Source organism: Mercenaria mercenaria, chromosome 9 (assembly GCF_021730395.1).
Source record: "Mercenaria mercenaria strain notata chromosome 9, MADL_Memer_1, whole genome shotgun sequence".
In the NCBI taxonomy this organism is placed as follows: Eukaryota; Metazoa; Mollusca; class Bivalvia; order Venerida; family Veneridae; genus Mercenaria; species Mercenaria mercenaria.
Genome location: NC_069369.1, coordinates 9,289,929 through 9,315,284, shown reverse-complemented (window position 1 = coordinate 9,315,284; position 25,356 = coordinate 9,289,929). Strand labels below are relative to the sequence as shown.

General features: G+C 34.5%; 1 protein-coding gene across 2 annotated transcripts in view; it reads left to right on the top strand.

Annotated features, from left to right (window-relative positions):
• Positions 1–25,356, top strand: part of LOC123546439 (G-protein coupled receptor dmsr-1-like) — a 279,955-nt gene that overhangs the window by 44,456 nt on the left and 210,143 nt on the right. Inside the window, exon 1 of one of the 2 annotated variants that reach the window (XM_045332695.2) lies at positions 4,949–5,058. The exons of the other annotated variant lie outside the window; for it this stretch is intronic. The gene's annotated coding sequence lies outside the window, so the exon portion shown is untranslated. Of the gene's footprint in view, positions 1–4,948; positions 5,059–25,356 lie in introns of those variants that run through there. 2 annotated transcript variants of the gene reach the window in all.

Here is a 25,356-nt window from a genome sequence, read left to right as displayed (position 1 = left end):
TATACGTAAGAATAACAATGTGTCTGGCATTATAAATTCTAAACAAGTATGAAATTACAAAATCAGACATTGTTGTGTTAGCGAGGTTTCAGGTAAATTAAATCAATGAATGATGAATTTGATGATAAACTGGGACCAACTACTTAACCACATGCCGTTTGTTTATGCTGACAATTTATGTTGCGAAGCACTCCATATCGTATACCTATAAGCGATGTATTGCTGATAAAACACAGATTGTTTTAGTTGATCTTAACCCTTTGCCTGCTGGCGGCAATAATTCTGCCTTTGCAACCAGTGCAGACCAAGATCAGCCTGTACATCCGTTAAGGCTAAGGGTTAAATGTTAACAGCTTGAAACAATTTGATATAATTCATTTTGAAATACAGAAAGAATGAGGAAGTCTAAGCGTCGAGCTTATTAACATGGTTACTGAAATCATCTTTTATAATAAAAAGATGTAATTTTTTTACATTTCTTTTTAATTCGTGGTGATTATAGACAGTAAACGTAACGCTTCTCTGTACTTAATGGTAGAAGACTATGATAGGAAGTGCAGGCCAGCAACACTGTATATAGCGTTGTATCTTGAATAATCGTTCTTGCTCATCTCTCAAATTAAAATCTTTTTTGCATGATATAATTCCTGCCATAATTATTTATGAAGGACAAACAATAAAAATGGTTAGCTGACAAGATATTTCCTACAAAACCTATTGTTTCATTTATATGTTCGTCTTAATTTGTTTTAATGTCTTATTTTTGATGGCTGTTGTTTTACAAATGTTCATACCTTATGAAAATAAATGGGAGCCCGAAAACGAAATAAACAGTAACTTTGCACCTATGGTTGGCACTTTAAAGAACAATTGTACTATGACAGAGCAAATGACTGGAAGTACTTAAATAGTTAAATAGTTCTTCTTTGTCTAATTATCTACCTATTTATATAGCCAATTGTCTTATTCCATTATATGTTTTTTTGACGTAATGTCGTGCATCGGTTACATTTCCAACTTTGTCGTTGAATGTACTCTAACTTCCGTACTGAATGGAGCTCAGAACGGTCATTAGTACCTTGAACAGGGATGTTGTTTCGGCTCAGTTGGATTCTGTTAGACCTGGATTACCCGAGGCCCTAATGTAACATCCAAGTTCAAGATTCTGTTGTTATTTGTCTTTTGTTGTACCTAACCTGAATGTGTCTTGAGGGACCTGCGGAGTTTCCACATTTTCTATTTTATGGTGCGTATTGCGGTCTACGCATTACAAGTGCGTTTATATGTCGATAAGCTGTTGAATGCTTATGACTGATAATTGCATGTTTTGTTCATTTTGTTTCAAATATGGCATTCTGAAATTAAAAAAAAGTAAACATATTACATGTACTGTCACAAATGAAATATACTTAATCACTAAAATAGATAAAGCAGCTGCTAGAGATATCTTTGACGGATCCACAAACACATTCTTTCTATATATTTTTGTACAATTTGCATTAAAGTTGAGTGACAAATGATATACAAAGCTCTTTTGTTTTTCAGTCTATAAACAAGATAGCTGGCAATTATTACGCCTTTTATTTGGATGAGAAACACAATTAGCGCTGATGAGCTTGTGTATGAGCGTTTAAATTGCTGAACAAATTTAATTTTGCACGAACGGACACAATGGCTGGAGTGCTGTTGTGGTAACACTGACTAACTATGAAACCAGGGGATGTAAGGTCGAATCCCCGCTCTCGAACTGAAAATTACTAGCATAAGGCTAAGGCAAAAGTCAAGCACAGAAAAAGCCACAACAAAGAATGTAACCGCTCTTCCAAACTCTAACGCGTTTCTCAAGGAATTACGTAACGTTAAAATAATCTAATGCTAATGAAATAACAGCTTAAATGGTAATGGTTTGTGATACATCTTAATTCTTAGATTTTTATATAAAGTTTGACAATAAAGATGTTCAAGCGCTAATGGTATCTAAATACGAATGTGTCTGTACTAAGGTGATACATTAATTTCGTTTTTGTAACTTGAAAAGGCGCCAAGTTGTTGTCATTGTTGTGCAGTTGATAAGAGTATGAAATGAAGATTTTGTTCTTGACAAAAAAAAAAAACATGGCCACTTTTCGTTTCAGCATTTTTTATAACAAAACAGGTAATTGTGTGCGTGTTTCTAATTATGAAAGATATTGTACAGTAATTAATGACGTCAGGCATTAATTACGATCTGTCAACGGAGATATTTTAGTTCTTTATGTTAATAAGAAATGTTCATAACACTTGATTTGTGCTGCTCATGGAAGTACGTGTCAGAATCAGTCAACCGACCAGGCACGATCAAGAATGAATACGTTGCATATCAAATATAAGTAAGCAGCCTTTGACTCGATCCTCTCAAATACCTTACTGCTTGTATTAAATTCAATTTTAAACAGAGGGGTGAAACTGTCTACATTTCGTTTCATCGGAGAACACTTCCTTTGACCTAGTAACAATTCTTCTTTATGCTAGATTGTGAACACATAGCTCTGTTCACCTTTGAGAATAAAAACCAATTTTCAAATTGTCCCGCGGGTGATAAAATAAATTGCCATTTCTTCTCAGACGGACACCCAATGCCTACATCCTTTCAATAAAGATTAAAAGGAAACAAAACAACCTGTCATAAGCAGTTCTTTAGATACAGAAACATTGAATTATTGTCTGTCCAATGAAGATGCTTTCAATAAATGGAAATATGCACAGAATACTCAATGTACTCAAGTACTGGTTTTTCCAGGAAGCGGACTCCAGAGTGGTTCAAATAAGCCTGAAGCTTTCATTACAATCAAGCTAAAATAAATTAGTATATTAAACTAAATTAAAATACTGCTCTAGTCTACATGCAAAAAAAAGGAAGAGGTAAACAAACTAGAATTAATAGAGAGGGAAGCGATGTTATGGAGCCTTCCTATCACAGAAACTGAAAACGAAGGCACCATATCCAAAGGGTGATTAAACAATACACAAAAATATGAAAACAGGAGTAATTGGAACCACCGAAGCCGAAATGCTCCAGCTGAAAACTGAGCAGTATCACTAACACAGCATAAATTTCGTGCTAAACGATCTGAAAAGACCGAATTATATTAATTCTGACTGAACGAAAAGAGAAAAGTTTTACGGCCGCCACAAGGCAAAAACAACGCTGCTCTGATATAGAAAACAATGAAAATCCACAGGTCGCCCTCAGTAAAAATAAAAAAGGTGCAGGCTCGGTTTTATCTAGGTGCAGGCTCGGTTTGATCTAGCATGTTATGGACTAGCAAGTATTGCTCTACTTAAAACAGAATGATGCGCATTACTTGAATCATCCTGCGCGCAGGAATATTGACCTCCACGGAAAAAAATCGCAAAATGGTAGCATTCGTGGCAACGTCTTGTAAATAAAACTCTGCCATAACCTATTGGTAAATTGACATTGATGTCAAAACCTTTTATTTATGATAATGATGAAAGCACACAATTCATTTATTTTGCAAAATGTGAATCGTTCTTTTAACTTTATTTAAATACATTCAACTGAACTCATTATTCACAATTTTACACCTGGAAAATATTAATATTAGTATTTCTGTATTATTATTTTTTAATGCTAATCAATGGCTGTTAAAATTCTGTCCAAATAAAACAGAGGCCTTGATCAACTGCTGTATCTCACGTTCCAGTTAAGGTCGTTAATTACATAACAAATGTGGTGTAAACCTTAGTAAAGACGGTAAATAACAAGAACACAAAGAAAGTATTTTATCATCATCTTAAAATTTCGTTACTTAGAAAAGCTCTTCACCAAGTTCATGTTTTATTTCTTCGACCAGTTATAGAGTGTGCTTCTGTCATTATTGTAACAACTTTGAAAAAAGAATGTCTTGAAAAATTGCAAAACGAAGCTGCTAGACTTGTAACAAGAGCAGCACGATCGGTATCACTCAACAAATTATACTTGGAAATTGGACGGATATCTCTGTCTGAAAGACATAAATACCAAAAATTAATAATTATCCGATTCGATATTTAAGACTAAAAATGGAGTGGCTCCAGACTGCTTTATTAATCTTTCATCAAAAAAAAAAGATATGATTCAAGAAATATTGCAAAATTTGAAATTATTCCGCTCCTTCTTCGATTTAATTTAGGAATAACTTGGAATCGTTATATGCTTTCAAAGAGTTACTCTCCACTCCGTCTCGACGGGTAGGTATTACGATAGGATCTTTTTGTTAAAATACAACTAAAAGATCCGAATTTTACGAATCCCACGGAGGCTTTTGTATCTTATTTTATGTGTGATCAACTGGAAATGCATAAGCATGTTGAGAACCAGCTATTGCAAATACTAATCCAAAGAGTCTAAATGAAATGTGTCTCCTCTGTGCGTATCTGTCCGATGGTATACTAGTATATGTACTTCGCAGATCTTTCAGTCTTATTTATGTTGAACATTCGCATAATAATTGGGCCGCTGACAGCTAACCTTGTTTACAAACACTTTTAAATCTCTAGAACTACTGGATATATTTTTAATCTCTCAGTTTACCATACTTGAAAACAAGAAATACTTTGGAACGGCATTAAATAGTAAAGCGTCACTAGGGTGTTTCGACCGGCCGTTGGTTTACCAAACCCTACCGTCTCCAAAGCTGCGGGATAAATCGTTTAACATATCTATATCTGTATCTGCTCATTAGATGTTTAATAATGTTCATCAGCAAAATGTATTTATTTCTCGGTAAGACCTTCGAGTTCGTGGTAATCCGCATATAACGGTATATTTCCAACGGTATCGAATGTGTTTATGATAAGAGAGTCATTAATACCTTTAAATCTATAACACATACTTATTCCGTAACTCGTTCTCCGATAGGTTACTTATCACATGATCTGTATCAGATAGCACAGGCGGGAATGTGTCCGATAGGTTCTTGATAAGGTTAATGTTTTTCGCAAATGGCTTAAGATGTAATTTTGCGGCAGGAAAGCATCAAAGTGATAAGCATTGGAATTAACGAACACCTCCAGGTAAAAATGTCTGATATATTCTAAAGTTACAACTCGTGCACTATATTTTATCTACTTTAAATAAAATTGATTAAACCTATAAAACTGCGGATAAAATATTTGTATACCACCCAAAGGTAACTATGTACAATTCATATATCTATTTACATAAGATATTATCTCATTGCTGTGCTGAGTTAATTATATGTTTAATCGCTATTTGAAAACTCTGTCTATGCTGCTTTAACTAGGTTTGTTTAAATTATTGTAGATATTTTCTTAATTAATTGCATTGTTTTAAGTTCTAAATTTACAGAGGTTTTCAATATGAAAAATCTGTATAAAGTTTTGTAAAAAGGGCAATTTTTTAAATAGGTACACAGTATTTAAAATCAAACGCTTATGAGGTATTAGAATATTTATTCAATCTATTTTGCCATGCAATATTTATTTAACAAATTTATGTTTTAGCTCAGTCAGCTGAAAAAAAAAAACAACTTGGTTATACATAAAGCAAAATAATACATGGAAGTCAAATCTTTAAAGTGCTTAACAAATATATGTTGTGTTATGTAACTTTAGATTTTAGATTTAGGCAGAAATGAATTCGTCACCTTGGCGCAAAAGGTGAATAAGTCCTTCTTTAAGTCAATGCTGTTATCCATATACTGCATAACTCCGTCTACTTCTACTTCAACCTGCTTGTACACAATACTCCAAGCAACTGATTATATTATGGAGTAGTTAGTTTTATGACAGTTGTTAAAAGTGCTCAAGAGGTGCAAGGTCCTTTCTGTCTAAGTCTGCTGGCGTCTTTCAGCCTTGGAATTGCTATTTGAATTCCTCTATTAGCCAAATTGTCTTCAATTATTTTAAAATGCCCGCCTACGATAGACACTATTAAATGCGGGAAGTACTCCTTGTTATTCAGTTGTGCCAAGAGAAACAAATTGCTGGTGTTCCATAATCACCTACCATATTCCCCAAAGTATCAGTAAAATGTAAAGGGCGGGGGCTGGAGAATAATAGAGAAATGTGGAACACAATTCCTTTATATTGTATTACATTTTATCTGTTTTAAAATACATAGCGGACTCTAGATATCTAAGCAACGCGATCAAGACTGAAATCCTGTCATTTATGAGGCTGTATCTTTTGTTAAATTGTTCAAATTTTAAAAGGTTCGAAATTTATGTGTTATCAAATTGCATTGTGATTCTTTTCACAGTTGTAATATGTGATAGTTATCATATTCCCCAAAATGGGCAACAGCAGTATAAAACGAGCTGGTGTGAACGCATGTAAACTGTGATTTGTCAAAACTATGGCAGCAAAGCTATTTACTGTTGGTGCTAGTTTTACGTTATGAATACAAAGGATATGAAACGTTAAATGGAATATGATTATAATTTTATTGAACTAAATATAACTTGTTCGTGTATAATTTTAACTTTTATCGTTTAAAATAATATTTTGTGTATGAACGAGTAACGTTGTGCAACGACAGACGCAGTAGGAAGATATGTTCCTGACGACTCGAGATCAGATATATCTGACAGTAAGATGCATTAAAAACAAATATCACATTTAATTCTTCTAAATAAAATGTGCTCTCCGAGGAAACAAGTTAGGAACATTGCGCGCATAAATTACATATGGTATGCTCGTTTTTGTCGAGCCCGCTTGCGGAAGCAAAGACATAGTTGTCCAAATGGCTGTTCGATGTATGTGCGTGCGTCCGTGAGTCCGTGCGTGCGTGCGTCCGTCCGGATTAGTTTGTCCGGACCATAACTTTGACATGCATGGAGCAATCTTGTTTACATTTGGCGTGAATGTTAACTTTAGTGAGACGGAGTGTCATGCGCAAACCGCAGTTCCTATCTCAAAGGTCAAGGTCACACTTGCAGGTCAAAGGTTAAATTCAATAATGACTTTGTCCGGAGCATTTCTTCTCCATGCATGGAGGGATTTTGATGTAACTTAGCACAAATGTTCACAACCATGTGCTGGAGTGTCATGCGCAAGAACCAGGACCCTAGGTCTGAGGTCAAGGTCACCCTTAGAGGTCAAAGGTCAGATACAAGAATGACTTTGTCCGGAGCATTTCTTTTTCATGCATGGAGGGATTTTGATGAAACTTGGCACAATTGTTCACCATCATGAGACGGAGTGTCATGTGCAAGAATCTAGAATTACTTCCCTTTGTTGTCACTATAAATAGCTTATATTGTAACTTTTTATTACGTGTCGTAGGGAAAAATCAAGACCACTTTTCTGTAGTACAATATGCATGTTACATCCAATTTTGAGGTGTATTTTGACTTATCTCTACTGGTAAGGCTTTTTGTGTGGACTTAGAGTTTCTTAAAGATTTACTTCCCTTTGTTGTTACTATAAATAACTTATATTGTAACTTTTTGCAATCATTTTTTATTTGGCATAAATGTTTGCCTCAATGAGACAGGGTGTCATGTGCAACTCCTAGTCCTTTTGACAGCTGGCGGGCTCGATATGTTTCATGTGGGCATCTAGTTCCTGATATGGTTTGTTCTTTAACAAAAAAAACCAATGTTTGGTTTACAGAATCTTGCAAATATGCATGATAGGTGACTTAATGATTTTAACTCGATATTTTTTAGTACGACACACCTTTCAGAATGTAAAATAAACACGCCCTTAGATGTATACAAAATATACAGACTACTTCCAAATGCCGGATGTTTAATATTTCACTTTTAATTAGCGACTGAGATACATCAGTATATCATTAGAAGCATTTATTTATTTTCCTTCTGTTTATTTAGTTTACTTTTAACGCGTGGCACCGTGTATTTGTTCTCATATTTCATATATTGGTGTCATATCTTCGTTAATTTAGGTAAGCAACCGGTACAGCCGCACTCCGCATCAGTATCCGCCTGACGAGTTACAATAAGTATAAAATGAGGAAACAAATTTGCTATCATTTTACGTAGACAAAACGGCTACATTACTTTATTTTACTTACTAAACAGTTGTTCACTAAATAAAGTTATTAAGGTATTAGATGCCTAATAGTAATGTTTGCAAAATGGCATTTGCTTGGTATATTCTTAAGGGTGACCGTGTTTCGCACTGTTTTGCTATTTTTTAACAACTTTTACCGTGCCGATTTTTATAAATTTTGTATTACTTACGGTATCTCCTCAAGCTCAAGAAGAGACAAATTTCAAAGTGATGACCACTATCCAAAACGTTTTCAGAGAACTCATTTTACCATTAATTTTAATAAAAGAAGCATCAAACTATTGGTAAACAATAATAAAACACAAAATAAAAATGTCAGTATCATTTTTTCTAGGGTGCCTCAAGTAAACGGATTTAATGAGACAGAATTCTAACTTTAACATTGAAAAAATAAGGTCGAATCCTGTGTTTCTGTTTTGAATTTTGCTTACTTCATTCGAAAGTAACCTTGGGGCAGACGTAAAACCTACCTAAATTTCTTCCTCGATATGTCATCTAAAGAGTGAAAGCAAAATAGAGAAACTTTACCGCATGTAACTCAATATGTTTAAATATGTGTAACTTTACCCCTTCTCTTTAAGTAGTAAATTCACTTTGAACAGCAAGAAATCGCTTATCAAATTATTTTTCTCCATTTTTGTACAATAAATCAATTATAAGTCTTGAAAGAAGTAAAACCTTACTAGAAAAAAGGAAAATAAGGGAAAAATATTTGGTCTCAGTAGGGGTTTTCATGTTTATTGCGTTGTTTCGTTTCATCGAAATGTAAGATTTAGCGTGTATTTCTGTGCGATGTTTTAATAGGTATGAATGAGATTGAAATGACTGCGCCAGTAATCATGATAAATGGCTTTTTTATTTTAATTGAAGTACAGACATACCTCTCAGCAGTTATGGAAACTCGCGCTAAAAGCATGTGGTCTTGCATTATTGGGCCAAGTATTTTATGTTCATTTTTAATTAGTTACTGAGGTTCATTACAAACCCATTAGAAATATATATTTTGCAACCGTGAACTTGTTTTCTTTCTGCTCGCGCCTATTGTTTATTTGTTCTCCATGTTATCGTCTGACAGTTACATTGTATAAGTACAGGCTGTAGTCTTCAAAGGTAGTGGGCCAAAACGCGATAAAATCTATCAAACTGTCGTAGTTACAAAATATATCGTTTGGAACAAATGGAAATACGTAGCTTCTATACAACATTTATTGGCAATATGCATATTTAGCAAAGTTGTCTACAGATGTGCTCGATTTGTCTACCTATTATTTTGGAAAGGACAGGCTAGTAAACGAAATCTAGGTCAGGAAATCACAGCACCTTTTAAAATGGTGCAATTCATCTCTCACATTACGTTACCTAAAATATTTTTTTTTTATATTTCACTCCGAGCGTACAGATACTGGTATAGAATGTAGGGGGGATAAGGCATGTTTTTTCGTGCTATTACATCTGCAGAATCCCGAGGGATTGGTTGGCGGCCGACCCCGGTAGGGCGAGGGTACCAACGATTCTCGAGGGATTCTGATGATGTTATAGCACAAAATGAACATGCGCTAACACTATTCTAGCATAAATGAAATACTACCTCTTATGTTCTCTCTATCTGATATTGATGATGATAATTAAACTGTAGAGTACAAAAATAAATACCGTTTTGTTTAACTGAATACATCTAAACGTTAAATGTCATTGACTGAAAACATCTAAATGTTTAAATGTTATTGACATTTAACAGTATATTCGACGACGAGTATACAGAAGGTAAACGTAACAAAAATGTGTAACGTTTTGTATTGACCCTCAGAACCAATAGAAAATTATATTCCTGACTAGAAAGCAGATAAGTCTGACAAAAAGACACATAGTTAATAAGAGATGTCAAATATCAAATAGCATCTCAGACACAGTCTGAATACCAAATATATCCGCCGAAACAAACACTAACAAACTGGTTTAGGGGCATTATGTGCAATTATTTCATTGTTTTATGTTTATTCCAATGTTTAAAGTGTTTTTCCCCTATCTCCAGTTTTGTCCGGCGTGAAGCCAATGCCAATGATAAGTGCTTTATGACTTTAATGCGGTATATTGAATGAAATACGGAGATATCTCACAGGAATTATAGAAAATTTCACTGACTAAATCAAATCGCATAATGGTGCCAGGTGTGTTAAAGTTTGTAATTTAGTTACTGGGATTTTCAGAAAGTCCTTAGAATCATTTATTTGATTTGCAAATGTAAATTTGTTTTCTTTCAGCCCTTGGTCACTTTGCATTATTGTCTCGTGTGATAACCCATTCGTTACATGTGCTGTCGCTTAAATTGAAAATGCTTATAATTAAAAACATATTTCAACTACAATCAACAAACCTCACATTATCAGTTAGCACATGACGTTTGCTCACATTAACTATTATCGCCTTTGACTCAGTAGAAGCAGATTAGGTAGATAGGGATTTTTGACTGCATCTACGTAGCATGTCAATGGACCTTCATGAAACATTAAACAAATGAAGATCACTGTAGGGGTTGGTACACGTGCAGCTGTCGTCAGGATCACTTCAGTAACTTCCGAGTAATATTTTAGAGTCCATAAAACCCCACGTAACAAAGTTATCTATTGATGGATATTCAAAAAACCTAACACAAATATAGGCGGTGGTGCTTGCACATCTTTCATCAGGGTCGCTTTAGTAACTGCAAAGTCATTGCCCTTCAGTTATTTTGAAATTCATAAATTCCCTCAAAACAAGTTAACCCATTGATTAATATTCATGAAACTTTACACAAATGTAGATCACTATAGGATGGTGGTGTACGCACAGTTAATACGTTTTCGTCATCATCTCCTGACCTTGGTTACTGCAGAGTTGTTATATCTTTCAAAATGTAGTCCCCTCATTCACTAAACAATTTATTTGGTGGAATTTGCTTGTTAATTCTATGCTGGTTAGCATGAACGGTGTATCTTCAAATCTAATGTTACAACGTCATATACAAATGGAAGTAGATTAATCTATGCAGCCTATTTACGTTATACTTCTATAGATTATAAATCTTTTTACAAGATTCCTTTGGTTTGTCTGATATACCTGGGATGAATACAGTACACAATGTGGCATTTTTAGCATGACAATTCACTTACACTTATTTTTGCTATAATTTATTACTCATAGTGATTACCACTTTTAGTTATAAGAGGCAAAAAAGTGATTTACACTTTTAGTTATAAGAGGCAAAGAAATAAAAAAAAAAGTGATGGTACTATCAGATATTGTTTTATGTGTGTAATGAATGTTCTTATGTGTATATTATATTATTAAGCTTTATTACGCAGAGGAGTTATTGCTTCAGAGCGCACTTAAGACTCTCCATCTCCAGGTCGGTAGTGCGAGCCAACTTGGGTCACACCCATACCTTCTCATATGACATCAGTAATTGTTTCTCCAGGAAGCATACTCAAGAGTGATTTAAATAAATTTTATCACGATCGAGTATAATGATTAAATGAGTATAAGAAATTTAAACTAAAATGGTTGCCAAAATTCTAACATAAAAATCCCAAAATTAAACAAAACTAACTGTCCAACTCAAAATATAAACGTATGTGACGTAATCTATAGAATTCATACGTCAATGTGCGTATTCAACACGTTTCCTTTGTGTACTGCGTAACGCGCATTATATGATATACACAGTTATACTTTAGAGAATATTTCTTATAATAATAATTCCTGTCGCAATTAAATCATGCATACGGTGACAATTGTGTCTAGAAATTGAAGTTTATTTGGACTACTTTGCATTTGTATATTTTGTTTTGTTATATGAATGCCAAGCGAGCGGATAAAATGTTTTGTAGTGAATTATAAAATTTCCCTGAGCACGGTGGAAATTTTTCTCTGCTGCGGAACGACAGAATGCGAACGTTCGGTAATCATTGATCTTACGTCTTTCCATCCATGAACACGTACTACCTTTCACGCAAAGTAGCTCAGGTATCAATTTCAGACTGATATTTTATGTTGCGCGCAGTGTATCACGCGCAAGATTTTTGCACACTGAAACAAATTTTCCACGTTTAATCGAAGTATTTGTGATAATTTTGAAATTGTGCGCCAAGTGCCTGTCAGGAATGCCTCAAATAGCATATTTTTAACTAATTATATTTAGCAAATAGAATTATTTCCTTTAATTGTTTTAGACAGTGTGTAAAATAAAATCAGATAAATTTTAGTAATCCAACCAAAGAATGTTTAAATCTGCTTTATTGTGATTGACTTCACAAGATTTCTAACATTTATATCATTCTATTTTCTTATGATACTGATAACTTATATTCGACAAAATTACAATGTAAAAGGTAATGTCCAATTAATTTGGTGTAAAACATATATATTTCTAAACAAAAAGATCAACAACTACAACAAAAACTGAACATTGACATACTTCGGATGTTTACTCGTTTTTGAATGGCTATGTTTGTATCGCAAGATTTTCAGCATGATTTTTATGCCCCACTTCAAAAAAGGAGGGGTATATTGTTTTTGCTGATGTCGGTCGGTCGGTCGGTCGGTCAGTCTGTCTGTCTGTAGACCAATCGGTTTCCGGATGATAACTCAAGAACGCTTGGGCCTAGTATCATGAAAGTTGATAGGAAGGTTGGTCATGACTCCTATTGGTTTTGAGATCAGTAGGTCAAAGGTCAAAGTCACAGTTGCCGGTTGATCATCACCAACAGATGACGCCAAAGGTCAAGGCCACAGTGACCCAGAACAGTTAAACCGTTTCCGGACGATAACTTGAGAACACTTAGGCATAGGATCACGAAACTTAATAAGGAGGTTCATCATAACCAGCAGATGACTTCTATTGACCTTGAGGTCAGTAGGTCAAAGGTCAAGGTCATAGTAACCCGGAACAGTTAAACCATTTCTGGACGATAACTTGAGAACGCTTTGGCCTAGGATCACGAAACTTAATAGGGAGGTTGATCATGACCAGCAGATGACCCCCATCGATTTTGAGGTCAGTAGGTCAAAGGTCAAGGTCGCTGTGACCAAATAATTTCTGTTCCTTGTGCAGTTACTGAATGCATCAAGGGGGCATTTCGTGTTCTACGACCTCTTGTTTTCGTAGAAATAAATTTCTAAGTGTCATTAAATACTGCCAGCATCTCGATGATGCATACAAACTAACGAAGTAAAAACAATAGATTAATTTATATAAGTGTCTTTTGTAAAAGAATTAGACATATTTGACAGTAAAAATATTTATTTTTATTTTATAGAAGTTGGCAATTACTTGTGGTAAAGAGATTAGTACTGGTACAGCTTGTTTGAAAGAAAACCTTAAATCGGAGTATTACAAAATGAGTATCATTTATTAAGCATTTATTGCTTCCTTTGAAGTTACTGTGACTTGTTTTCCATAATTATACCTGTATTTTTGCGACTTTATATGTACATGAATATGAATGAATGAATGAATAAATGAATGAATGAATGAATGAATGAATGAATATTCAAAAGATTCGTAATTGTAATACATTGTGTATGTTTCAAATTTTAGTGTACATAGGTTTTTGGCCATTTGAATTTCAGTTAATGCGCGTTTAACTATTCTTCTACCAGTGGTGACATAAAAGTCACGTATCTCATTGCATAAAAGTAATTTAGTTTACCAATGTATCTCATGGCATAACAGTATTTTTTTATGAATAACGAAATACAAGCAAACATGAAAATTATAAAGTATAAATTAACACAACAAAACAGCGCGTAAACTGAAACGAGGTCCTTCTTATTCATTTCTAAAATGTCAGTTACTCCTTCATATCCTTAGGACGGCCATATTTGTGCAACTTCGCCAGGTATATATATGTTTTTGACAACACAGAAAATGACGTCACTCGACCTTCAGCTATTTCCGGAAGTAAATAAAATGAAAGTAGAAATGCTAAACTTGAAAACGAAAGCCGCATTTTGATTCGTAGATAGTCAGGGGTCACGCGCAGGGGTTACCCCGTCTAAATGTATTAAATGTATGCGCGTGGACTTCTTTTTTTTGTTTTTTTTTTTTTTTTTTTTTTTTGCTTTTTGAGCCAATTTTCAGCACTTTATCACAAATTGAAATTTCCTGGGCTTTAGTACAGCATGTCAGCTTTTAATCTATGGAAAAGTATTTGAGCTCTGGATAAACACAAATCCCACAGGGGTCCGTAACGGACCAAGGGTACATTGATAATTTTGGAACCTCATCAAATCGCTCAAAATGTCATTTTTTATGTTGTCTGAGAGTGTCAGTATATGCCTCAGATGTAAGATATAGCCGTATTTGTGAGCTGCAGACCTAGACATTTCAGAAATATTTTCAAAATAAGTTTCGTGTAATAAATGTTGTTTCTACGGAAGCGTGAAAGGGCCATCAGACGCCAATAAGTTTTAGTACGTTAAGGCTGCGGAAAGGATATATTGTAATTATTCTATAAAATATTCGCTTTTTTTCATTTGCAATTTTCTTGTGAAATCAGGATGTCTTTTTTATAACATAAACGCAATATAATAAAGAAACACTGTCTATTTACAATTCCAAATAACTTTGTATTTAAATTCTATCGTTACATCTCCGTTTAAACCTGGGAATTAGTTCATATGCACCGTAGGGATGTTTTTGGTTGTGACAGGCATTAAGACATTAATGAGCCGCCCATGAGAAAACCAACATAGTGGGTTTGCGACCAGCATGGATCCAGACCAGCCTGCGCATCCGCGCAGTCTGGTCAGGATCCATGCTGTTCGCTTTCAAAGCCTATTGTAATTAGAGAAACTGTTAGCGAACAGCATGAATCCTGACAAGACTGCGCGGATGCGCAGGCTGGTCTGGATCCATGCTGGTCGCAAACCCACTATGTTGGTTTACCCATGGCACGGCTCATTTATTTTAGTGAAAACACAGTATTCTCATGCTGCGACGCTTACAATTAAACGTTGTCTCTCAGACAAACACATGCTTTAAAGCTTCGTACAGATGCGAAACATGAATTCAATAACAGTAATTGAAATATGTCTTGTAGACCAAAGTAGAAAATAACCGCATGTTGCACATGTGTTTCAAATATTTTAGGACTAGAAATTGCAATAAATAATAATAATAACCCATCCATTGTAGCATTATTGAGATTTGTCTCAAAGAAAATTCGCAATGCATGTTTAATCACTGTTGTTTTTGCTTTTTGCTTTTTTGTTGTTTTTTTATGGTTTTCTTTATTTCTTTTTTAAATAATATTAATCACATATAAACAAAATAAATGTTTATATATCGTTTGTTGATGGTGTAATACAGAAAAAATAATTTCTTTCTTGCTTGTATGAAATTGTACGTCTAAATAGTAATAATCAAACAGAGTAACATCACAACACAATTGTTTGGAAGTATCTTATTACGAAGCAGCGAAAAAATGTCAACGTAAATTTATCAGGGAATTTCAATAATTCAGAGCAAAACATATGATAATTATATCCTTTATTGTCTGTTCGCTTGGAATTTTTCATGTAACAAATGCAAAGTAGTATTAAATTGAAAGAATTAGTTTCAAGTCGGCCATTACCTGAGTTTTTATCTCTAGCTTGTCCAATATCCGAATTAATTTGAAACAATTAAGACTGTATGTTAGTTTTCAGAATAGCTTTGTCAAACAAATGCTGTGTACGCAAAAACGAACGAAAAGCGAAGAAAGTAAAAAAAAAAAAAAAAACAAAGGGAAAAAAACATGCGATATGTGACACCAGTGTGGTCTGAAATCACGACATTTATATTTACATGAGCAAATTCTTTATAGGACTCTGAGCAGAGCTTTGGAACGTTGTCTATTATTATTGACAATAAAGAAGTACTTAAAGGAGGCTTTCTCTGGTGTACGTAAGTCCTAAAAATTTATTTGTAAATTGAGAATCTGTTTTATGAATTGCAATAATAGGACAAGGCGGTGCTCCACCATGTTTATTTATTTGTTAAGTTTGTTTACTTTGTCTGTATACGTTTTACCTTGTTTATGTACGTGAGTGTATATATTTCCTTGATGGACAAATGCATAAACACCCAAGATTTCAAGATTCAAAATTTTATTATTTGAAACATAAAAATATGAGATAAACAAACAAATATAGACAAAAATAAAAGATATACAAATGTATGGCTGCTACATAACTAACCTGCAAATAAAGGCATGGTAAAAAAATCCTAAAGTTAATATTTTGATATATTTATATCTTTTAAAAATCAAGAAAATGAATAACGTAAGCCATAGTTTTCCAACTTTGTTCTTATAAAAGAACAGGGCTATCTAATTGAAAGATCTGTGCCCTGCAATTCAGCTCCAATATTTTGATTGCATAATGAACATCAACTTTGTATTCTATTCCAATATCCTGTTTCTTTAGATTTTATTCTATATTATAGACATTTGTGTGGTGATTTACCATGCTATAGCGTATCAGTGTGATGTGCATGGGCCGTTTCTTTGAACTTGATTGTTCTTTTATGGACCTTTGACATTTTAGTTTCCGTATTTTGCGAATCATTGATGATAGAAATACGTAAGAAAACTGTCACATTTACTGTAAGGGATAAATTTAAAAAGTAGTACATGTACTTCACATTAAAATATGTTTTTTTTCCCAACATATTCATTCCCACAAGCTTCAGCAGACTTCTAGTAAACAGATAGATGACGACAGACGACTAGACCACATAACAACACTGAGTCCTAGCTTTACGTCCACCACACAAAAACTTGAAGACTGCTGTTGTGATATTTAATGATAAAACAACTTTAAAACATCCGAACCTTTTATTATGGATCATGGGGTAGTGAGTTCGGCCTTCAGGCGCGGCGACAATTTGATAAAAACCGCTAATACATGAGGAAAACTTGGCAGTTAATTGCAGAAATCAGGTACACAATACAGAATCTACGAACGCTGAATAAGTTAACTGTCCGTCGTAAGATATCTGAAGTTGCGCAGAACGCAGACAAAACAAAATGCCAGCGTAATAGGGAATCAACATTACAAAGTTACAAGGCTTATTTAATTTGTTGTCTTAGGATGTTTTATACCTGTTTGATTTGGTTTATGTTATTGTTCGGCTTTACATGGGAGTAATCAAGAGTAATAAAGACTGTCATAATCATTTTGTACATTCTTTAAGGTATGTTGCTTAGTATAACAATTATTTTATCCGACCCCTAATCCAAACAGAAGGTTGGATATTACTTTATTCTCCGTCCATCCGTCCGTTCGTAAGTACGTCCGTCTGTGACTCTCTTGTTCTGAGCATGAATCACAACTATTAAATAATCACACAAAGACGAGGGACTTTGAACATCTTTATTTGTTTCCCCTTTTCAGATTTACTGGTCTGAAACTGAAACTGAATAGTTTGTTTAAACGCCTATTTTTATACAATGATATATTCAATGGCGTTGTACATAGTAATAATATTAATTATTATAACAATATCAATAATGACAATAATAATAATAACAGCCTTTTTGTAACAAACAGTCATGACCGCACCCCTCCCCTTGAGGTCATTTTACCCCTATTGCGAATACCAGTGCTTAAAGCATCACATGGTACGCCCAGACGAGCTGCATATAGAGGTTCAAACCCCCCGGTTAATGATGCCATCATATACTATTTAAGAAAGAAATACTACACACTACCTTACCCATAGAGCCTTACCAACAAGCGCGTTTAATTAAACAAACCTTGGAAATATAAATGTTGAAATGTAAAACCTTTTACAAAAATTTAAGAACTATCACCTGCTGTTTTCGCATAATAAACAGTTATCAAAACATTCAAAACAGTACCGCGAAATCTCTGAAATACAGTGTCTTAAGATTTTTTTAATGTGTCAAGTGAATTACTTTTGCGTAGTTCTAACGGCAGTTCATTCCAAAGTTTTGGACCAAAACTTCTATCATTGAATGTTTTGCACTTGTTGTATGGAACAACATAACGACATTCAGAATTCTCTGACGATCTCAAACCTTGTCTACTAGAAATATACTCTGTAAGCAATTCTGTTAAATACGCTGATTAAGTTAACTGTCCGTCGTAACATATCTGAAGATTTACTGGTCTATAGAATAATATCTGAAAGTGCTGAATAAGATTTATTCAGGGTACATATAGTGATGGAGGCTGAAAACAAAACGAAATTCATGTATCACATTTGATATTACTTGTAAGTGAAGAAGGTCATCAGCAAATGTTTTGTGTATATAGAGCTGCAAACACAAATGAATGTTATGAAGGAGAAACAGTTTTTTTTATTTGCCCGGTGATACAGGTGCATATGATAATATCCAAACCGCATAGTTACGAAGATGGAAGACATTAAGGGGAAGTACTATGCTTTAAGATCTATAATAACTGTAACATCAATTAATGTTTATTCAGAGGTACAAGCGTAATGGCTTTTTAAAAACGGTTAAATAAGAAAAAACACAACACTGCCTTATATTCATTGTACATTATTTTGTAATTTAAATCATTCTTTTTTTTAATGCTTTTAGTTGTTTTTGGTTGCGGTTTTATCCCGCTACCAAAGTTAAGTGTATTTCTGACAATCACATAGCATCTTTATTTGATTCCAAGTTACATCCAAAGGATGTTCATGTGCTTCCCAAAGTAGTCCCATTCATGAACAATGCGGATGAATTATCAATGATCAAGCAGTTCTTATTCAACCTACATCCGTTCACACTGACCATTTAGATTATACAAGATCTATCAAAGATAAGGTATTCCAGCCGATTGTTACATCACTGATTTCCAGCTGTCAATTTAGATAAGTTCATGTAAGGTCAGGCAGAGTTAATCTTAGACATTAGGCACATTTGTATTTGATTTTTATACAATGTCATGTATATTTATAGGTTGGCATTCAAACAGAAAATAAATCTAGCAAAACCCGCAACCATCAGACATCTCAAGGCTTTGATTTTTATATAGTTTCGTCTTGGTAGTTTACTCCGTTTCCTTTCAGACAGTGAACGCTTAATGGAATGCTTCCCAATATAATAACAGTGTGCTTCCACTTCCTTGATAAAATAGAATACAATCCGTTAATGATCATAGTTCATATTTTATATGTTTCAGTGGAGATGAGAATTAAGGTCATGAGCGTATTCAAGATTCAGCAATGATAACCAAGCAAGTATTATAAAGATGAGCTCATAAAGATTAAATGTTTAATCATTCTAAACGCACGAACAGCACGAGGCCAGAATATTAATTGCATCCTTAGAGGAGTACTTTGATACATGCGCGGCTAAAGAGAAAAGTAAATTCTTGTGTTATTGTATCATATAACGGTTCATATATAATTAATAATCAGTATTTATTACTTACATGAGAACGGCTGCTACGTAAAACATACTGTTAAATGTTTCTTAAACTACATTTAGAGATATTTCTTTGAATTTGTTAAATTATATTTCATAAAAATCAAATTGTAGTGCTCTTTCTTCCTTTTTGTAGTACAATTTTCTCGATACAACAAATTTTATTTTACAAAAAAAATAATAAGATGAAATTGAAACTTTGTTGTTGTGAGTCTTTAAGACATTATCACGTCATTTCTGTTTACTGACATTAATTTCTTACACACCTTACAGCGGTTTCCTGTGATTTTACCCATGTTGCTTTTGTTCTTTTTTATTTTATAATTGCTATTTATCTAAATAAACATTATTTTATCTGCTCGCCTGGTGTCTTCTGCAACTTTTACTAGAAATAATTGGATATTTTATCTCTTCAGTATTATTTATCACATTCTTAAGCTTTCATCTTTTAACCCTTACCCTGCTAAATTTCTGTAATGGACTGGTCCATCATTCAACTTGGGCTGTACCATTTATCATTTGAAGGGGAGTTTACTGAAAATTTATTGACTGAAAAGCGAACAGTGCAGACCATGATCAGACTGCACGACAGAATCAATTGCCGCCAGCAGGCTTCGGGTCAAACGAAGTATGTCTACTAAATATTCGTTCATTGACCTGTGATATCTTTACTGTTTTGTAAGCCAGTTGGTCGTCCAGCAGATATTATTGCTTTCTATTAAATTATGGCGTGTGATGCATATTGATTTGAAGAGAGGATGGGTCAATTAACGTCAAATGTTTGAAGTCAATGTACTTTGTTGTTTTGTCCTTACACGCCATAATCAGACCAGGGAATTTAGTTGTGTAAAACTAGTAATTATAATGTAAAAGATCTATTTAATTTGATCAGGTGCCTACGTGACTTAGTGGTTAAAGTCACTGACTTTACATCACTTGCCGCTAACCGGTTTAGGTTTGAGCCATGCTTGGGGCGTTGAATTGTTTTCAAAGATTTCATGTGTGAAAGCCATCTAGCTGGCTTACGGAAGCTCGGTGTTACTACCCAGGTGCTGACCGCGATGGAATACTGATAATGCACGGAGGGGTACAAGGGTTCTTCCTCCACCTTCAAAAGCTGGAAAACCGCCATATGACCTAAAATTGTGTCAATGTGACGTTAAATCCAACAAAACAAAAAACAAAAATTTAGTTTGATCACCTTTATTGCAGTTTTATACTGGCTGGTACAGTAAATAAATATTGCGAAAGAATGCCTTAGAAACATAGAACGCAACCAAGAAACATGATAGCAGACTTGGTTTGATTGAGTCTGTTACTGGACTATCCGTGAAGGATTCAGAAATGTTTCCCATTGGAAGAAGATATACCTTGCGCAGTTTCCAGATCTTTAGCATAAAGGTTAATTTCTCGCTCTCATGTTAGCGATTCAGATGGTATTAACAGTGTCTAGTTTTACAAAAATATTCCCCATAATGAGTAAATGTGAGTAAATATGTCATATGAAAGGTCAAGGTCACATTGAAGGTAAAATATTTTAGGTCAAATATATTAGTTTCTTGGCCTGGCAGAAGCTTGTATTTATAGCATAATACCGTATGTCTATCATGGACATTATATCAGATAATTAGGCTATTCTTCAGATAAGGTATTTAGTCACTTCCCAGTAGGAGACATTGTATCGCCCGGCAATACTTCTTTCACTTGTTCATACTGACATTCTTATTGCCATTTATTAGAAAGACGGTTCAGTTATCAAATAAAAATGGACTATTTTAGAGGTTTGAAATTTAGTTGAAAATCTTTGCAGTATTTATTAAAGGATCTTTTTTTAATCCACAGCTGCTGTGAATGACTTGAATTGAATATGTGCATATCATCTGCATTGTACGCTAGGATTATTAATTTGACATTTTTTGGTATCTTTTCTTCCGAACTACTACTTTGCTTGAATGAAACTTCATAGGAGTTATAAGTGCAAAACCAAAGTTCCGTCTAAGGTTTTTAATGGACTTTCGTATAATACTCATTACAAACTTGACTACAGTTTGTAAAACAGAAAATATACAGTTTTAGAAATTTATGCCAAAAGTAAAAAATGAAGTTTGTTTACAAAATACGTATGACGAAATATTGAAAGTTTTGTAAAGATACTTTTTTACTGTAAACAGTTCATTGTCTTAATGGAAAGGCAAGATTTTCAAGTGATAAAGACGATGTTTTGCAGAATGCACTTCATTGATATGAGCATTTATTGTCTTAAGATGTCTGTACGTTAATCGCCATTGTTTTTGTTAAGTTCTGCTTTGTTTTAATGTAATGCACGGGTAATAAAGACTGACACTAACAACAGATATAAAATAATATATATTTCAAAATAGAAGTTTTCTACGTTATAAAGTGTTCAATGACATACTAAAAACATGACACTTTTCCGTTGAATTAATGTTTGAAGACTGTTAAAAGTCGTATCCATCCGACTACTGAACATACTATCAATTTAATCAAGTTCAATAAATATTGTATCATTGCAGTGTACTAACCAAAGGTATTGGTAAGTAATAATGTAAAACTTGAAAAAGGTCACTGATTTTTCTGGCGAAAATGCATAGAGTCAAATAATAGAAATAACTTTGTCGCTGGTAAATAGTCGTAAATATCGTACACAGTTTTGAACCATTTTTTTTTGTTCTCATTTTTTTAAGCAAGCCAGGAGGAAAGTTCTGTATAAACAAGATTTTTGTTATGTGAGATTGCTTTATTCAACAGAAGCGGTTCTGTGTGTCGTAACGTTTTACCTTTTGTTTATTGCTGGCTTTAACGACACACCGGCACAATTTTAGGCCATTGGCGACTTTCTAGCATTTGATGGTGGAGAAAGACCCCAGGTTCCTCTTCGTCAATTACTTCATCGCGAGCGGGCACCTGGGTGGGACCAGCGACCTTGCGTAAGCCAGCTAGATGGCTTGGATATGGTGCCTGTTTTTTTTTAAATTTTGTCTTTTGACAGTTTCTGTGATATGCAGGCTCCGAAACCTCAGATTTTCTTTCTAAATTCCATTTTGTTTAGTTTTGCCCATTGTTTTCTCGTTTAGGAAAAGCCAGTTCTTAAACTGGGGACCATATGCCGCTTTGCATGAAATTACACACTAGTGTATCATTAATTTGAAGGTTCCATGTGCTGTTAATACTAGAAATCTACACCAACACCTCTATTAGATGAACTACACTTTATTATTACTCCATATCACACATGCAAACAGACATGACTGTCATATGACGTTGCTAAGCAAAACATGACGTCATGACGTCACAATGACGTTACTTTACGTTGTTTCCAAATGAAGAGTACTTGAACAGAGTTATGTAACATGAAATTAACATTCATTATATTTTCTTTTCTTTTCTTCTTCTTGGTTTATGAGAATTTTAAATTGTCAGAAAACGTCTTGAGAAAATAATTGAAATGTAAATTAATGAGAAAAATGAAAAAAGTCTATATCTTAAATTCTTCTGAAAATCGCCCTCAATGGAATACTTCCAGCAGACTGTAGCCAGAAGCTTCTCGTTTGGTCATGCAGTCGGCGAGATGATGTTTTCCCGGGCACCACCGTATCTCATTAACTTCTCTTCTGGACAGGGATTCACTAATGGCTGCTATGTCGACCCGCAGACGCTTGTCATCAACTAACTTGGTGGAATGCACAGCATCAATGACACTCTTATTGTCCACATAAGCTATTATTGGTATAGTTGTACGTTGAAGCTTCATAATGTCCTCCAGCATTTGTCTGTAGTAATAGCCACTTTCAAGTCCTTCTTGTAAACTTAGCGCTTCAGCAGCAATTGTCGATTGAACAACTCGTTTAATCTTGTTTGTATGCCAATCTAATGGGCAACATCTTCCCTGTGTGTCAGCTAACCATATAACAAAAGCCGCAGTACTTCCAGTCCCATCATTGATGTTACATAGAGAGGCATCTGTGAACACCACAATTCTCCAATCACTGACATTGCTGCTAAGTCTTGGGAATGAAAGGAAAGATCTTACATCTTTCAGTCTGTTGACTTCTTTTACTGCCCTTAACAAATCACCAACGGTTGCTTGCTTTAATTTGGTACTTAAATCTATAAGTTCAAATGCCATGTTTGGTCTAGTTCCCTGTACAGCCCAGTTTATCTGACCAATAATTTGTCTATAGATTGACTGATCTTCAGCTGTAAGTATATTTTCTTTGTGTTGGAGCCGTTTTGAATCAAAATTTTGACTCTTTATATTTCCTACTTACTTACATTGGTCTAGGCAAATTTCTCTGGATTGTTGTATGACTCTAAATCCAATATAATCAAAACTGCTTTCCTCTACTTTACCCGCTACAAATCTTTTTCTCAGACTAGTCATTACTTTCTCCAGGTATTCATCTCCAGCATGCAAAAAATCATCAACATGACAACAAACAATACCATTCAACTTTCCATTTGTATGCAAACTGAACATTGCAGGATCCATTTTAGAAATTTGACACCCAAGTCTCAGTAGTTCTTCCTTCACACTCAGATAAAACTGTCTTGTACCATCTTTAAGTCCATATAACCCATGACGTAACTTCCAGACAACTCCTTCAGCATTTTCACACTCCTTTGGTGGCCTTATGTATACATCTCTCTTTAACTCCTGACCTTGTAGAAATGCCGATTTAATATCTGTGGTCTTAACAATCCAGTTGTTAATGGAAGCAATATCAAAAAACATTCTCATAGTTCCTTTACCTACTGTTGGACTGTCACTTTGCATTGTGAAATCTTCTTCGAAGCCCCTAACAACTAGACGAGCTTTTGTCTGTTCATTCTTCGAAGTTATGACCCATCTGGTTGGTAAAGTATTTTGTCCACAGTCGTTTTCCTCCTCATATGTGTTGAATTGTTTAAATTTCTGTAACTCTGCCCTTTTTGCCTCTGTGATATTACTATTTACATCCCTGTTCTTCAAAACTAGATTCACGTTATCAGTCAATAGTTCCCAGTCAACTTGTTCCAAATTTATACTCTTTTTCTCTTTACTAATATCTTCTTAAATGTTATACCAGTGTTTGTTCTTCCCTGTTGCCTTTCCTGCCCTTCCAATAACCTTTGCAGGAATCCATACATCAGTGTCTTGCTTTTTATACTGGATCTTATCATTTGGTTTCAGTATCTTTCTATCCTGTATGACCACTTCCGACTGTCTATCTATATCTAGCCCTGTTTGTATGTCATCATCAAATCTTCTTGCTGGTAAATCTTCAGTTACCATTTGATGATCACTTGACCTTGTGTTCTCTATCTCTGGTTGAGTATTAGTCCATTCTAAATGTGTACTCTGTTTTTCACTGACACTGTCACTGCTGTCAAACAAAGTGTTCACCTTTTGTAATCTATTAGGAGATACACGCATAAACACTGCTCCATGTCGCACAAACACCACTTTCCCATCTTGGAAAACTACTTTTCCTGGTCCAAGCCAGCGTTCTCGACCCTCTCTTTTGTAAAATACACAGTCACCATGTTCAAATACCTGTTCTGAGGCTCTACCTTTATTTCCGAGTGCTCTTTTTACTCTTTCATCAGCTTCAGACTGTATAAAAGCTCTTCTTGTCGCATGTAGTACATTCAAATGCTTTGCGAACACTTCACCGCTTGTCGATCCTTGTAAAGCTGGCAAATTGTCACTCATGATGTTTGGAATGTTGGGATTATGACCAAAGACAAGTTGATGGCTACTATAACCATTCCACATTTGCAAAGAATTCCTTGCCATATTTGCCCATGAAAGAAGAGTCTGCAAATTAACTTCCGTATAATCGGCATGAAGCTTGGTCAACATCATATCAGTAATTGCATGCACTCTTTCACA